Source organism: Drosophila nasuta, chromosome 3, assembly GCF_023558535.2.
Source record: "Drosophila nasuta strain 15112-1781.00 chromosome 3, ASM2355853v1, whole genome shotgun sequence".
Classification (NCBI taxonomy): domain Eukaryota; kingdom Metazoa; phylum Arthropoda; class Insecta; order Diptera; family Drosophilidae; genus Drosophila; species Drosophila nasuta.
The window spans coordinates 18,111,921-18,128,116 of record NC_083457.1 but is presented as its reverse complement, the minus strand read 5'-3'; the positions used below and the strand labels follow the sequence as shown (position 1 = coordinate 18,128,116).

General features: G+C 34.6%; 2 protein-coding genes across 4 annotated transcripts in view; one reads left to right on the top strand and one right to left on the bottom strand.

The window, feature by feature from the left end:
* Positions 1–16,196, bottom strand: part of LOC132793199 (uncharacterized) — a 190,339-nt gene that overhangs the window by 70,130 nt on the left and 104,013 nt on the right. The window lies entirely within an intron of this gene.
* Positions 1–16,196, top strand: part of LOC132793206 (G-protein coupled receptor dmsr-1) — a 45,680-nt gene that overhangs the window by 7,540 nt on the left and 21,944 nt on the right. For 2 of the 3 annotated variants that reach the window (XM_060802937.1, XM_060802935.1), the window contains exon 3: positions 15,158–15,237. The exons of the other annotated variant lie outside the window; for it this stretch is intronic. The gene's annotated coding sequence lies outside the window, so the exon portion shown is untranslated. The remainder of the gene's footprint in view (positions 1–15,157; positions 15,238–16,196) is intronic. 3 annotated transcript variants of the gene reach the window in all.

Sequence of the window (16,196 nt, the reverse complement as noted above, 5' to 3'; positions counted from 1 at the left end):
GGTGTATTAATATGGTATATTTTTAAATTAACACTGTTTTGCTTTTATTAAAAATGGGTATTGGGTATTTCACAGTCAAGCACACTCGACTGTAGCTATCTTCCTTGTTGTATCTGTATCTGTAGCTGAGTGTGTTTATCTACAGCGAAAACTCGTAAACCGCCAAAAGTGAAGTCGAGGCGTTTGGTTCTGTTGTTCCCCCTTTTTACCATAGTTGTGTTTATGTTTGCTGTGAGTTTACGCTTTCGGTGCACTTGGCCATGTTTCACTTAGTGGCAGCAAAAGTTTGCTTTTTCGCCAGCCTCTTTCAACAAATACAGCCGACAACTAAATTCCCAGTGCCTGCCCACGTTCCCTGTTCGGACGTGAGTTTATGTAAATGCTTGCAGATTTCTATGGCTGGAATTAATATACTATACATATATATTTTGTTTTTTGCCAAGTTTCCTTTTTGAAGGGTGCAATTCTGTTTATTGGTTTTACGCTGGACTTTTCTTTTCTTTCATTTTTTCGTTGGCACTCTCTTAATTTTTATCTGTATATTTAATTTGCGTTTTTTCCTTTCTGATCTTTTTCTATTTTGCGGTGTTTTATTGCTGCGTGGTGCGTTCTTTTCATATTAAATGTCTAGCCGTCTGCACCTCGAATTGCACATAAATTACTCAATGAGAAGTTGTGGGTTCATTGTTCTTTTTCTTTAAAATATACGCACACACACAGTCATCTTCTATTATTGCAGGTGCTATTGATTCAGCTAAAACACTTCGTCAAGTGCCACGCATTATAAAAGATATCATTGAGCACTTGTACTTGTCTTTTTTTCGTTGCCTGCTTTTTGGAATTTGTCACTCAAAATCGTCGCTTCAATTTGTTAATTATATTTGGCTGTCTCAGCTGTCACTTTGGAAATGACTGATAACATGGAAAATTTAAATTGAAAAAAGTTGTGAAAAAGTTTAGCGAACAAGATTTTTAATTTTTGATAAATATTTAGCTAGAATTTTCGATATTAAAATATTAAATTCTATTTTTGTTTTAAATTTCTAGCGAATAGAATTATTAATCACAAAAATGATTTTTTTTTTTTAATTTTCATAAATGTTAATCAAAAATGAATAATTTGATGAAGTAAGGAAATTGGAAATCTGCTTTTCAAATTCCTGTGAGTTTAGATGCTGCTTTACTTGAATTGCTAATAACATTATATTTATTATAATGGGCTACAAAGTTAAAATGCCTCAATTTAAAATCTTTCTCTCATTTCAACTTTTAATATATTTTTTATTGAACGGCGCCCTCGAGCCTTTAAATGAGCATTCAAGTCTTTTAAATGACTTGGCAAAATGAATGTGGAGGAAAAAATAATTGTAATTCCTTCTAGTGTTTGAGCACAAGGCGGAAGATAATAAAAAAATAATAATAAGAATGCTCTAGTCGGGAGTGCACGACAACAAGTTACCCTATTATTAGACGAATTATTTTTTATAAACTACTAAAATTCTTCGATTAGTATATTATTATTCTTATAATATTATTCTGAAAGCTATATTTTGTATATTATTATTCTTATAGAATATCACAAAAATACTGAAATATGCCAAAGGCTATCTATAGTATATGCTTAAAAAATTTGGTGTATTAATACTTAAATTGATATCATTTATAATCTCTGAGATCTAGGTATTCATACGGTTAACTTTTCAAACCCATTTAATATATTTAGTATTAACTTAGAACCCAACCCAAAATACCCTATTTTATAAAAGTAAATAAATGTCGAGGACATTAATGTTTGTCGTTAGTCAGCAAAGAATGCGTTCAAAAAAATTGACTTTTGTCACGAGTTGCCACTTGATTGGCTTTATATTTTTAATGGCAACTGCTCACATCATTCTTAAGTCAATGCGAAGGCCATTGGCATCGATTAAGTGCTGCGCACAGTCAAGAAACTTTAAAAGAAATGCATTTGCTTGACGAAAGCCAGTGACAGCAAAAGATTTCGAAAATTACGCATACGCCGCATGTGCTGCATGCGATTGGGGATAATTTGTAAAGCTCAAACGTTACCCACATCAATTGTGATTGTCAGTGGACATTAAGTTTCCCAAAAACGAACTCATCGAACTCTTGTCCTCAAAATGTTCGACGCTAAGATATCCCAAACTTAAGCACAGTCTTTTATTGTATTTATAAGAGCAGAAGCTGAGTAGAAGCAAGCTCGACATTGACATTGACCAATTTATTATTGAAGCGAGATGTCTGAAAGACAAGACTTTATTATGCGACATACCTTCATCACTATTTTAACGTATGCTTGTTTGTCAACACATTTAACAAAAGCGGTCAGAGGGAAACATGTGTATTGAAATAGTTGTAACAAATTTCATCAGACACTTGGGCTAAAATTTTTATGAGCATGCATCGAATATGTGTTTGAATTCCCATAAATGCAGACGTGACCAAAATTCCAAATGCGACTCTCGGCCTCGGTCCTTTTAAAGCGCAAAAAAGGATCGACCAACAAAAAAAAGGGACCAGCAAATGTGGTATTAAAACTGTCAGTTTATGAACGGCATTTTGAAATGAAACCAAGTGTGGAGCATATGCTTTGACCCCCTACTCGATTTCGTCTACCAGTCCGTTGTCAGCAATCACAAGTTAAATGGGCTTGCTTTTGGGATCAGTGGAAAATCAATTTGATATATATACGCATGCAGAGGAAAGGACCTCTTGCCCATTCTAATTGAGGCACGATGCCGGAGCGGCGGTCTTTCTTTCGTTCTCCGTTTTGTCGCTACGTGAATGAAGATAAATTGTGACAGTCGCAAATAAAAAATAATATACATTCGCAAATGATGCTGAGAGCCGAGCAAAAATAAACGATTCTAAAGCCACGTGCCAATTTACAAGAACAATTCAATTTCGCGCCTCTTGGACAAGCTCCAAGCTCTCATCCTGTGCAACAGTTACATTTCTGTTTCAGTTACATTTATTCAGAAATGTCCTTTAATGACATCTTTTGAACTTAATGCTGCGGTCCGAGGGTAATTGATTTCAGTTGAGTGTAGCCCCGTCACGTCCACTGCCGCAAGATTACTTCTACATACTAACAAAGGACAAAAGATTTGCGACTTGGTTGCTTTGAATTCAATTATTATTCCGCTTGGGCTCTGCCTCAGCTGTGAGGCTAAATGTAAGTCCATTGACTAATAAGCCTGCGGTTGTTATCAATTCTTCGCAGAGCTTATCGCTTCATCACTTTGGGGCCGACTCCGAAGTCCCCAGCTTCATTATGTAAAGAGCTTTAGCGATGTTGGGCAAGATATTCTTGCGCTTGTTATTGACACGCTGCACGATGCAAAAAACTCTTCAATTCAATTGACCCCATTTGAGATAGAAATATTGCAAACAGCTGTTGCATTTTACAACGGCAATAACTAGAAAACAAAAGCTGTATTTAATGCCACGGCTTATGTTCATGCTCCATCAAGTTCCGCTCAAGTGGAGGAGGAGAGCGAAGGGTGAGAAAGTATTTGTGTATTCGGTAGACACGTTTCACTAGAACCGGAATAACTGCTGAGCTGTCTTTCCTTATACCCATTAAAAGTGATTACAAACATGGTATAAACATGGAAGAATAACAGCAATTTACCGTGTCCTTCGATAGTATCAGCTAAGAAGGTTTTTATGGTCAACAGACAGCATCTTTGTAATTTGACTTTCACCTTGATTTTCTCCACAATAAAAGAGTTATCGTTCAAGCTGTTCAAGTCGCTAAGATTTTAACGATACATTTTAATAAAAAGTGGCAGGGTTAGATTGCCTGCTTTTCAACTTTCGCCGCAGCCTTTGCGATTGTTGGTTTTTTGGTTCATCATTAGAACCAAATCACTTCTTAACAAAGATCTAGTTGTATAATGCATGCTTTCAAATAACCTCATTTGGCGGTAGAAATATCAGAAGAGAGAACTTCATGATAATTGTGTCATTACATTAATACATTAAAATTTAACAAATTTTTAGCATGACAAGTGTGATTGAATGTGCAAGAGAATTGTAATAATAATAATAATAATAAAAAAGTAGAATAATAATTCTAAATTTTCTACAAAGATTACCACAGAGCCAGCTTATTGTTACGTGCTGCAGATGCAGAATATAAATTTCTTTAAATTTATTTCATGGGAAATACTATCTATACATTGCACCTATGGCAAAACAAAAAAAAAAGTTATGTATTATAATGCCTTGCAGTGAAATTAATTTTGGAAATTGTTGGAAATTGCATAGCAAAATCCACAATGATACAATGATGATAAAATGTTCTATTTAAGTTGTGCAATGATGATAAAGTGTCCTATTCAGGTTGTGCAAAGTAAGAATTTCACAATTTAATGTTCAATAATGTGTTTCGTATACCTACTACTTATGAATATTATTATAATTTTTTTAAAAATTACTACATTTATATAAACGAAATAAGAAAACAACAATGATGTTCCTAGATGTTTTCGTTTAGCTTAGATATTCGATTATACAATAGAAGATCGACTTTAAAGGTGTCCTATTCGATTGGCGAATAAATATATAAATATATATTAATATTAAATCGGAACTGATATCGACTTTAATGTTAAGTGAGTCGGTTCTATGCGCATTCTTCCGGAATTTGTTATTGTTTACATTTGACAGTAAAGAACCTATAAAACTAAAATACCAAAGTGTTTAATTATGTATTTTGCTAGTCTGGTGTAATACTTAAATGTGTTTTAACTATCTGTTTGAATAGAAATAAACAAAATTAGCATAAGAATAGATGTTTTTACATATTCTTCACCAGTGAAGCTGTCACGGGTCGCTAGTAAAATTATATTTTTTATATTCTTTTTACTTTTAAAATTTCTTCTCTAAAAAAAAAGGTTTTTGCCTGCCGTTTTTTGGGATCCCTAGTTTTATTAAAAAAAAAGTTAATTCTATCGTGTTTTAGGAGCTTTGAGGATATTTGCTCTTCGAGCTATCCGCAACCACAGCGCTCTTATTTGATATTTTTGCTGTTGTTGCGACTGTTGGTTGGCAAGCCACAGCTTTCTGTTTCAGCTATTGTGTGGTAATACACCTGCCTCCCATTTGGTGTGTATTTTTATGACCTTTGCGAGCAGACATTAAGCTATGGCATCGTACACACTTGTGCTTATTAAAGTGCGGACTTTACCTTTACTTACATATTTGACCGGTCAAAGTCAAATATTTACTTTGGCTCGAGTCCTGAATTAGTTGGAATTCGTATAGTAAAGTTTTTCTTTTTTGGGTTAGTCTACAATCTGCAAATAAATCTAATATGGTAATATTTCTTAGCTTATTAATGTGCCATTGCTATTGACAGTTATTTCAACTGTTATTTGCCTTTGGGGGTCAGCTTTTTTTTGAAGCTATTATGGCACACAGCGGTGGGTCTTGTTTCTCTCTGTCAACTTGGCCGCTCATTAAAGTTGATAAATAAACCTACGAAAATTCAATTAATTTTACAGTACAATACCTCTAATGCCCCAGCTTCATTTCGTTTTGTGTGCGTGTATAAATTAATCAAAATTGTACCCACACTTATTTCCTGCAGTCTCCAAGCTATGTAGCTAGCTGACATTTCACACTTCCGACATGCTTTTCGCCTATCGCCATCGCCATCGCCATCGCAGTGGCAATCGCATGATGAAGGTCGTCAAGACCTCAAAATGACAGTTGACAATTTAAGTAGTGGTGGCAAATCTAACACTTAAGTGTTGTAGGACACTAAAATATCCTGTAAAAATGTACTCAACCTTTGGTTGGAGTTGCTACAAAATGAGCAAGGAAGTTAATAAACGAAAGGAAAATTGGGATATTATCTTTCAACAATTGACTGACTCCTGAGAATATTAAAATGTGCTTGCTTCACTGTTGGCAATAATTCTGTATAACAAGTTTCTAATATTAAAGTAAACTTTATATCATTCAAATAAAGCAAAGAAACAGACTTATTTATATTTACACATGAAGAAAAAACGTGATAAAAGAATAATATTTGGAATCAATATTATATGATGTCAAAATTAAACCAAGAAGGTTTATTCTTAAATCACGTTAAAAATTTTACAAAAATTCTAGATTGCACTATCTTGAAATTTACGGTTATCATCTTGTTTCAGGAAGGAAAAAAATCTCAAAATTGAACCAAAACAATCTTAAATTTAGGTTATTTAAAATAAAAAAAGGAATAGATAACGTTTTTTTATGTATATTTTTTAGACAGTTATTTATGTCAGTGAAATTATAACTCTCTTCTCTATTTTTATATACAAAAAACTACTTGCTGAACTAACAGCAGCAACACAAAAAATTAAGTTTAATTTTAAAGGAATTGAATTTTAACATTTTAAGAAACAATAACAACAAAGTTTTTTTTTAAGATCGAAAAGTTCTTAAATCAATATATGGAATCTTCTTTTCAATCTAGAAAAAAACTCTTGAATCAAGATTTAAATCTTAAAATAAGATGTTTTCTATCCTAAAATGTAAATTTAGCATAAAAATCTGAAATTTAAGATTGTTTCAACATAAAAGTCTAAAGTCTAAAGCTAAAAACCTTATATCAAGATTTTAATTTTAAGATCGAAAAAATCGTATGTCAAGATTTGCAATGTACTTTTCATTCTAGATTTGTTCCTCTCTTTGTATACAAGTAGTTTACTATAATTTGTCTAGACTCTTTATGCGCTGTTGATGCCCAATAAACAGCCTAAATTGAATTGGCCATGTTTATCATAATAGAAAAGTTAGCATCTATCCACCCATCACGATTTCGCTTGAGGCATCAGAATCACAGGAGGCAAAAGTCAACTGCCAGAAATGAACTTTAGCCAAATTTGTTGGCCAAGTTGACGAAGTTGATCTTGAATGCATATTTCGTCGTTTGTCGTTCGTCGTTCATCGTCTTTCCTTTTTTGCCATGTTGCTTCGGACAACTCATTATAACTTTAATAATTTGTATCTTGAGCTATTAATTAACTAAACAAGCGTGTTCGTATAAAAGTTGAAACAGCATTTAATGGCCCTGCGGCACATGCCACATGCCACTTAGCAGCTGACAGTTGGCACTTGTTACCATTGCCATTGCCATTTGGTCATTTATTATATGTTCTAAATGCAAATTTCAAAAGTTTTATTCATCTTCTCTTCCCCCAAAAACACTTCGCAGCGCATGTCAAAATAAAAGGAAAAGCACAGAAAGAAAAGATCGAAAACGTAAAATTTGTTGAGAATAAATTTCAGTCTGAATCTTTTGTTCGCCGCGTGTGGCTGATGCCATTCAAAAATATAGCGAATATCGTGAAAATTTCTGTGGTTAACATATTAAAATTGAACGCAATTGAGATATGTTTATGACGCCGACTGTGACAGCGGGCTGAGATAAATTGATAAATAATCATAAATAAAGATTACGTATACGCCCACATACACATGTGTTAATTGATAGTTTGCGATTCATATGGAAGAGACGGAGAAAGATATTGCGGGAGTGAGATCAAGAGTGAAAGAGAGACGTATCAATAAAAAATTTCATTGGCTTAATGGTCTGAGTAATTATTTTTTCATACTCGTTTGTTGTTCCCTCGGCGATCACAATTTAATGCAGCTCAAGAATGCTTAAAGAATTTTTCGAAATTAATTTGTAAACATATCTGTTTGTTTTTACTATTTACTGTGCTGTGCTGTGTGTGTGTGTGCTTAAAGATTTTCAGTGTACACAATCCACAAAAGTATCGCAAAGACTATATGCGAAGGTCAATGAGTAAGTAGACTTCGTTTTGGAGGCTGAGCGGAAACGCACAAAACTAAATAAGATACAGTTTCAGTGAGAATCAACAAAATTCATAAAAATAGTCTTCTATTTACCTATATCTTGAAATAATTTATTGCATCATAAAATGTGATATTTAAATACTTAATAAATATGCTTTCTGCCAAATAAACTGCTCATATTTTTAGGGAATTTTCGCTATTAAAGTTGTTCGACATTCTGAATAAGTTTATAAGCTGCAAAGTTTACCCAACTTTGATTAGATTTTAAAGCAAAGCGAATTACACAAGTTAACAGGAACTCAAGAACTTGTATTCATTAGAAATAAATATTTGAGCAAATCCTTCGTGTTCATTCTCAGCACGTATATTTATTGATCGACCCTCGTTGCCACGTGTTTTTCAACAAAAATAAACTTTTTATTTGTATAAATTTAAAAAAATTCTATTTATTCGCAGTGAACAACCTGTTCAAGTTTTTATGCTATGCATATTTATTCAGGATGCTTCCAACCCACAAAAAAATGTAAAATAAAAAATGGATGGCGATGCTACGTGTCCCATTAGGTGGGCACATAACAAAATAATGTCTTAAATCGCATTAAAGCTGGTGAAGATTTTTCGTTTATTAAATTAGAGAAGAGAAGAGGAAATACCTAATACAAAATAAAGATAAATGTAGTTTAAAATTAAATGCAATTTGATGTACGGCGTAAAATTCAATGCATGGAAAATCATTTCAATGAAACTATGCCAAGTTGGCCACTTGGCTCTTTGACTCTCAAGCTTCATTCATTATGCATTCATTTTGCAACAGGCAACAAGGTTGCAAGGTACGACGACTAAGAAAGAGCTTTAGAAATTGTCGTCTTACGAACAAATCTTGTCGGCTATATATTTAATGGTGTAACACAACAACATCGAAACAAACACAAACATTCTGAAAAGAGGCGATGCTCAAGGTGCTGTGTGCTATGTGAGTCAGCTAGAAAAGCGCACAGAACCCTAGCTTTCAGCACCCGAACACTTGAAAATAATGAAATGAAACAAAATTATGTTAAAATGCCAAAGCACGAGATTATGTTGATGCTGACGGTATTTGCTGTTGATTATGTCGTTGCTGCTCCTGCTGCTGATGCAGGTATGCAACTTAAAAACTTAAAAAGCGACTAAAAAAGCTACAATTGAGTGTGCTCGTCTATGAGATACCCGATAACCATGTTTAATAAAAACAGTATTAAAATAAACAATATATAAAATAATCAAATATACTGAAGTCTATATTTGGTATATCGATATATTTCTACATACAAAATATACCATAGTGTAGAAAATATACCAGATTGTCAGCCAAAGCAACTAATGCCCCATTTTCACAGTCATTCAGTTTTTCCATAAAAATGAAAAATAAATTCACAACTTTTTAATTTTTTAGGGTGGCCCACTCTGATGCAAAACAACTGCGCAGAATGTAACCAAATACGTGAGCGATCAAAATCACCAAAAAATTTAAGTGAAATGGTTTTTAAAAAATCCGCAGTGCAATTTCCATAGCTTTGCACGCATTTTTATTTTCAATTTTTGCAGTGATGAGCTTCGTTTAAATTTCACCTCGATAAAATATTGCGTGACTAAAAAAATATGCCGAAAATTGGTGTCCGATATTTTTACATAGCTCGCCAATTTGTAAAAAAAACATTTTGTCCTCTTGTCCTGAAGGGGTTTTTTTCTATATATAATATGTATGTAAAAGTATTTCTTAAATCTTAAATTTCTTAAATAAAACTTGATCTGCGTGCACTTGTTCCGAGTGCCGTCGAAAAAATTGTTGGTCCCTCTCTCTTAGTGTCTCTCAGATCCAGTATTTCATACGGATAGACAGATATGGGTTTATTGTTTCGGCTGTACACGCTGATTAGGAATATATACATATGAGGTAGTAATCAACTTGTAATTTAGTGGGACTAAGTTATTTTAAAGCTATTTTAAATTTTATTATATTTTTCTCTTAACACTGCTATTTTAATGAAAATAAGCGTCCATTAGTTGTTATTATCTATATTAGATAAAACGTTGAGTTTCCCAAAATGAAAAAATTTTGAATTATATTATAACTTTATTTCGCCAGAAGTTGTGTTAATAATAGTATTTTTCAATTTTGAACGCTTATTGCAAAGTTCGCAGCTGTGTATATACATAGATGGCTTCTTCTACCTGTAACATACATTTGAGGGATGCAGAAAGTTATAATACACTTCTACAGTTTGAGTAGCGGGTATAGAAATGATTATACTGGATGTATAAACTCGTATATAAACGCAAAATCCACAACAAAAACTTTACTTTATCCCCATTTGCGCTCATTGAAACTGCTTCTATCGTATTCCCTGACTCTCAGCACTTCTATTCGCAATCTAAACCATTTGCATAATTTTCAATGAAAGCTGAAAAAAAAGTAAGTAGGTGAAGCGACCTGGGTTATGGCAGTTTCTTTTCCTATATCTCACTTTAGTCTGTGGCTGAGCACAATGGCTTTAAGTAAGTAAGCGTAAAAGAAAAAACGTCGCAATTGTGATGGTTATGCTGGCTTTTCTTTCATTCAGCTAATAGCCGCTTAGCTCAGATAAGAGCTCTGGATTGGACTTGGCAACAGCTGTTATCAAATTGTTGGCTAATTGTTAATACCCCGTTCCAAGAATAGAAGCAGTCGGGTAGTTACACTATAAATATTCGCCTTTTTATAAAGTCTGCTTTGTTAATATGTACAGCGTATTTATATGACTAAGCTTTTGCTTACTTTAAATTAAGTTGAATGAAAAGTTGTGAGATTTGCTTGTGCTTAAGTGAACTTCTAAGTCTGTGAACTTCGCGTCAGACAAAATTAATTGAAGCTGATGCTGATGCTGTAGCTGTAGCTGAAGCCTTTAGTTGTAGTTGTAGTTGGGATGCTTCCATTACATTATTCTTAAGCTTAATTGAGTTTGGTCTGCAATTTGCATTTGAATGCAGCAATTAAAATCTCTCGCTTAATTTACTGAACCCAGTAGAGTGTGTAATCTTTTCAATGCAATAAAAGTTCCTGTCAAGCCAACCAGACTGCCAAAGGAGCACTCAGTATGCCGTACTTTTATAATCATAGCTGAATAACAATAGACAATATCAATAATATAATAAATATATATATGATTCCTTTATTATTAAATCATCCATCGGCTGATTGTGATGGATTTTGCAACCCTTCTTTGCCTTGAATTTTAATAACAGCTTTTGCGTCTCATACTCAGCTTGTCTATAAAAACAATAGCTGCTAACATGACAAGGCCAGATGTTGGTTTCCTTTGGCTTTGCCTTTGTCATTTGCATTTACTGCGCAGGATGTGTCAAATTATTGCTGGAGGAAGCAGCAACCACCTTTAATTTGCATAAATTAAAACGTAATAAATGAACGTTAAATGAATTGACATTTGCCACGGCATAGATCGATGTGACTGACTGGTGTTTGACTCAGCTGCTAGCCAAAGCCCTATTTTAATCACTCTGCGAGCACTTTATTATTTATGTTTTTATATAATGCATAATGCGTTTGTCGCTACGATTCCCCAATGACGTGACATAATTGAGCCTATTGAGTTTGTGCCTCGTTGTAATCAACCGAAAGCACTGAAGGTATTAAGAGCACATTCAATCGATTGCGATTACAGAACGTGAGCGTGGTTTACTGCATTATTAAACAATGACTTTAGCCTCTGTAATTTCTCCATTCAGAACTCAGTGATCCGAATTATGTCTGAAGGCTGCCAAATGCAAATACGCATTGTTTAATACGTGGGAGCTATGGTAAGAACTTGTGGTATTCCCAAATTGGGTATTATGTTCTATAAATATAACAGAATCTTCGGTAAAGGTCAATCAAATTAAATTTAATTGGACTCCATAAATGGTATCACGCCCATACAGTCATAAAACGCTTAGAGTCCTTTAAATTAGTTTGTTATTTACCAATGGCGATAAAAATGCCAATTTATATAATTGCAAGTACAATATTGGCCAGCCATTGGCACACATAAAATGTATTGGACTACGCTTCATTAGATCCACAAACAGAGTGCAAATAAGTTTGGGGGGAATGTCATGGTCAGAAGGCGTGAAACAAAGGTGAAAAGGTGTGAGGCCTTTGTTTGATGTATATGCTGAGAGTGACATGTGTAGCTGGACAAATCAAATGTGGAGCTCAAAAAATTTGATATGACTTATGGAGACGTTTAATGATTCGCATCCAGTTGACGGCAGAACAAAACAAAACAGAGCGGAACACAGAACGGAACGGAAGAAAGGGCTTCCTGTGATTTATGGGATACCGCATTCCTCTCTATGGTTTCATTTGTCAAAACAAAGCAGCCACACCTCTTTTGTTATTCTTTTCGTTGCGTGTGTGAGTTCCCAAACAGAACAACAACTGAATGTCAACCAATCCGATTGACTGGGATTCGACGGAGGACACACCCGTTCCTCGATTTGCGTACGCAGAAATATTGATATTTGAAGTATTCCGCGGGGAAATAAAAGCTCCTTTTACACAAACACAAGCATGTGTTGGGTAAATATGACATGCCCTTTTAGCTATGTTGAGGCATGGGTATAGACTAGGAAAACAAATCACCAATCACAAATAATATTGCTTTTATCAGCGTGTTGCCTTTGTCTTAGTGTCTTAGTATGTGTGTGACAACAAAACCCGCAACAAAATTGTGGTTTTCTATCTTATCGTCAGTCTTTTTGTCGCCTTGCATCTCAAGGTTAAGCCCGAGCTCAGTTTTCGTATAAATTAAGTTATGCGGAATATTTTTATGAAGATACAAACAATATGTTCAGCAATTCACTTGAGTGTTTGTAAGCTTACAAAATATGCTGAAACTCTTAAAACCATCTTATGTTTGCACTTCTTAAAGCTGACCATAGAACTTATAAATTTATTTTTGCAAAATTTAATTTTAATGAAAAATTCTTTCGATAGAAATCGAGTGTTGAAATCAAATTGAAAAGATTGATGCTTTAGTGCAAGCGTTCGAGTATGCATTGAAATATTTTATAGCTGAGTTTACTGTGCAACACTTGAATGCTTAGGAAAAATCTGCAATTTGTTTTATACTCACTTTCAATTTGTTGTAATGCGCTTAACTATTTTTCTTTTTACTATTTATGTACAACACAGTTACACTGTGAAGCGTGTGCTAAGCTGATTTTAAAGCAGTTGGTGCTTGAAAAAGTTTGAAATAGTTGCTATGACAATCTCTCGTCAATACAATACAACAGCCAACTCCTCGTATACTTAATATTGTTCTCATTTGAGTCGAAGCCATTTCCAATTAATCAAGCATATGAATTGCCACACAGAGTCTCAAAATCCACTTTGAGGAAGCATTTACCAATCATTGAAATGCAAAATAAGCAGATAATGAGCATCTATAAATATCTTAAGAACTTAATGCAGTAGTAAGACGAGATTATCTCTGGGATATTTGAAGTATAACTGTAACTGCACATATGTTAAGATGTGTGTGTGCTTTGCTCTCGAACTTGTGCTGTGCGCCTTTGTTGACAATTGACTGAGAATAAGAGAATGCGCCTGCTGATCCTTGACCCTGAGCCATAGCCATCGGCCGCGTTGACTGCTGACATTACAATGCGATGATATGATGTGATTATGCTAATTTAATGCCGCAGCTTAAACACTCTCGAATGATGATAGCCACAATGACGTTGATAATGATGTGAAGGCCAAGGCGATGTTCGGACGTCTAAGTACCCAGCAGCCAGCCCATTATCTCAGCGAAGAGCTACTTAAATTGAGACTACGACGACGACGGAGACGGCGACTCTATCACTGCGTATAATTGTTATGCCTTTTATGATAAACTTCTTGCTGCTTTAGGCTTCTTCTTTTTTATACACTTTTTTTCTGTATTTATGTGATGATGTAGTTGATATCGTAAAGCTGGATGTGTCTGTGACATTGTGCTGACGATGTCATTGCCTAGGCAGCACATTTTTTTCTGCTTCTCTACTTTATAGATGTGAGTAAAAAGGTCGATAGCCAACATATACCATACTTACCATATGGGTGGAGTTCATCCATTTGATTTGCGCGCCCCAATGGACAACATTTTGTATGTCTTACGACTCAAATACCGGAAAAGAACTCTTTCCTCCAAAGCATACATAAAATGTTGCGTCTGCTCAGCTGAAGCTGATGTTGATGCCAATGGCGATGCTACTAGGGACTCAACAATCCTTAAATGAAATAAAAATCAATGTAGTGTGCACGCACACAGCCACACGCATCCTGTGGTGGCAACCTGTGACCACCCCTTTCTGTCTATTTCAGCCTCACATACACTTCACCACATCCTCACACACACACATGGTCATCGGCAGTCTGCTTGGTTGAGTTTTGCGTTGTTTCTTTTAACGGGTGCCAACTTTTCCATTAGCAAAGTTAATACCACTCACGAAGCGGTTATAAGTCGACGAAATCACGAATGCTTTGAATTAAGTTAACAACTCAGAAATCTCTCTCCCTGTATATGCACTTCTTCTTCTCCCATATATCCTGATTCACTTTAGCTTAACGAAGTTGGTAGCATACTTTTTGGGGCACTTTAATACAACGTTTTTTCGTTTTCTACGCGTTAAAGTTCATTACGCCTAGACGATGAATTTGGATTTGTTGTTCATAAATTTTGATAAATTAGATTGCTTATGCCTTTGGGTCAAAGTCTTTTCAAGTTTTGCTTTGTTTCATTCCAAAGTTCTCTTAACCCATAAAAAACAATGCAACATTTTTGAACAAATACTTTCGGGAATAGAATAATTGGGTGTAGATGTGTATCTAATTCGCATTGTCATTTTCGTCTTCATAAGGTTAATGCACTTGTCCTCATTACTCGTTCAATGGTCTGTCGAAATCATAAAGTTTTACTAGATGAATAAGCACAAGAATCACAGAATTAAGTTCAACAATTTGTTTGTTTGTCTATAAAGTTTGTTTTTGTTCAAACTTCATTTTTTACAAATTCATGAAATAATTTAAAGAATTAAATTTAAGAGAGAGAATCATTCAGTCGGCCTCGAACTGCGAATTGAACTTGAACTTTGTAATTATACCTGTTTGTTTCAATAAAGTCGTAATATATTTAAATGTCTTATTCGAATGATACGACAAATTGATAAATGATTGTCAGACAGTGATTTCTCATGTGCTCTTTAACGGTTTTGCGTGTTATTTGTTTTTTATCATCTTTCTCTCTCTCTCACTCTCTTTCAGTTTAGCACTTTTTGCTGGCGCCAACAATTTGCATAATTAAAGCCGTCGTTCAGATAGTGAAAAGAGATAACGAGCTACAGGTAAGTCAGTCTATTTATAATGGAGCGATTCGATATTTGCAATGCAAATCATCAGTTTTTTTGTTTTGTGGTTGTCGTTGTTGCTATTATTACGGTTGCCCGAAGCTGTTAACAAATTTATTCGCCTGGCGCATGCGAGAAATGTGTGGGCTTTTGTTTAAGGTGTTTTCAGTTATTGTTTATACCCTGTCACCATCAAACGGTTTTTACTGGGTTAAACTTAGTTCAAGATTACCGCCTGACCGATTAAGCCAAGTCTCGACTAAATTAAAGATTCAACTTTTACCGACTGACAACAGAAAAGAGTTTACAGAGTATGCGTTGGTTGAGCATTTCAAATTGATATAACTCATACTAGTTTGGTATTTTGATATTCTGGAATTCCATTGGGAATTTTGGGAATTTCTTGTGCGATTCAGGTTGTTTGTTTCACTTAAGATATTCAAAGCCTGCGACAAACAGATGACAACATGTGGGAGAGCAATAAAATGGTCGTAAAGAAACTATTGTCACTGGCATAAAATAACTAAGTAGCCTGACAAATTGCCTTGGGCAATTTAATGACACACCGTGTGTGAGTTGTAAACAAACTAATCAACCGGATGTGAATTATTGCACGTTAAATATGAGCATCATTAGAGCTGAGTGCAGTTATCGACCCTTGGGGGTTGTTTTCACTTCATTCATTGACATTCAAACATATCGACTATTGTCATTTACATAAGTAACATTCTAGTCTTGCATTGACGTCAAATCGAAATCTGTCAGCGTGCCTTGTTTTCTATTCTTCATTCTCATTGCACAGAAAAATATTGTGTGCGTGCAAAGGACAAGTGCTTTTGTTTATCAATTCCTTGCTTGGTTGACTTGGTTATGCAACAACGTTAAGAATATCGCAGGCCACAGGACATAGCAAATTGTTTGCTTTTAGTCATGTTGAATAGCGTGAACCTCCATAA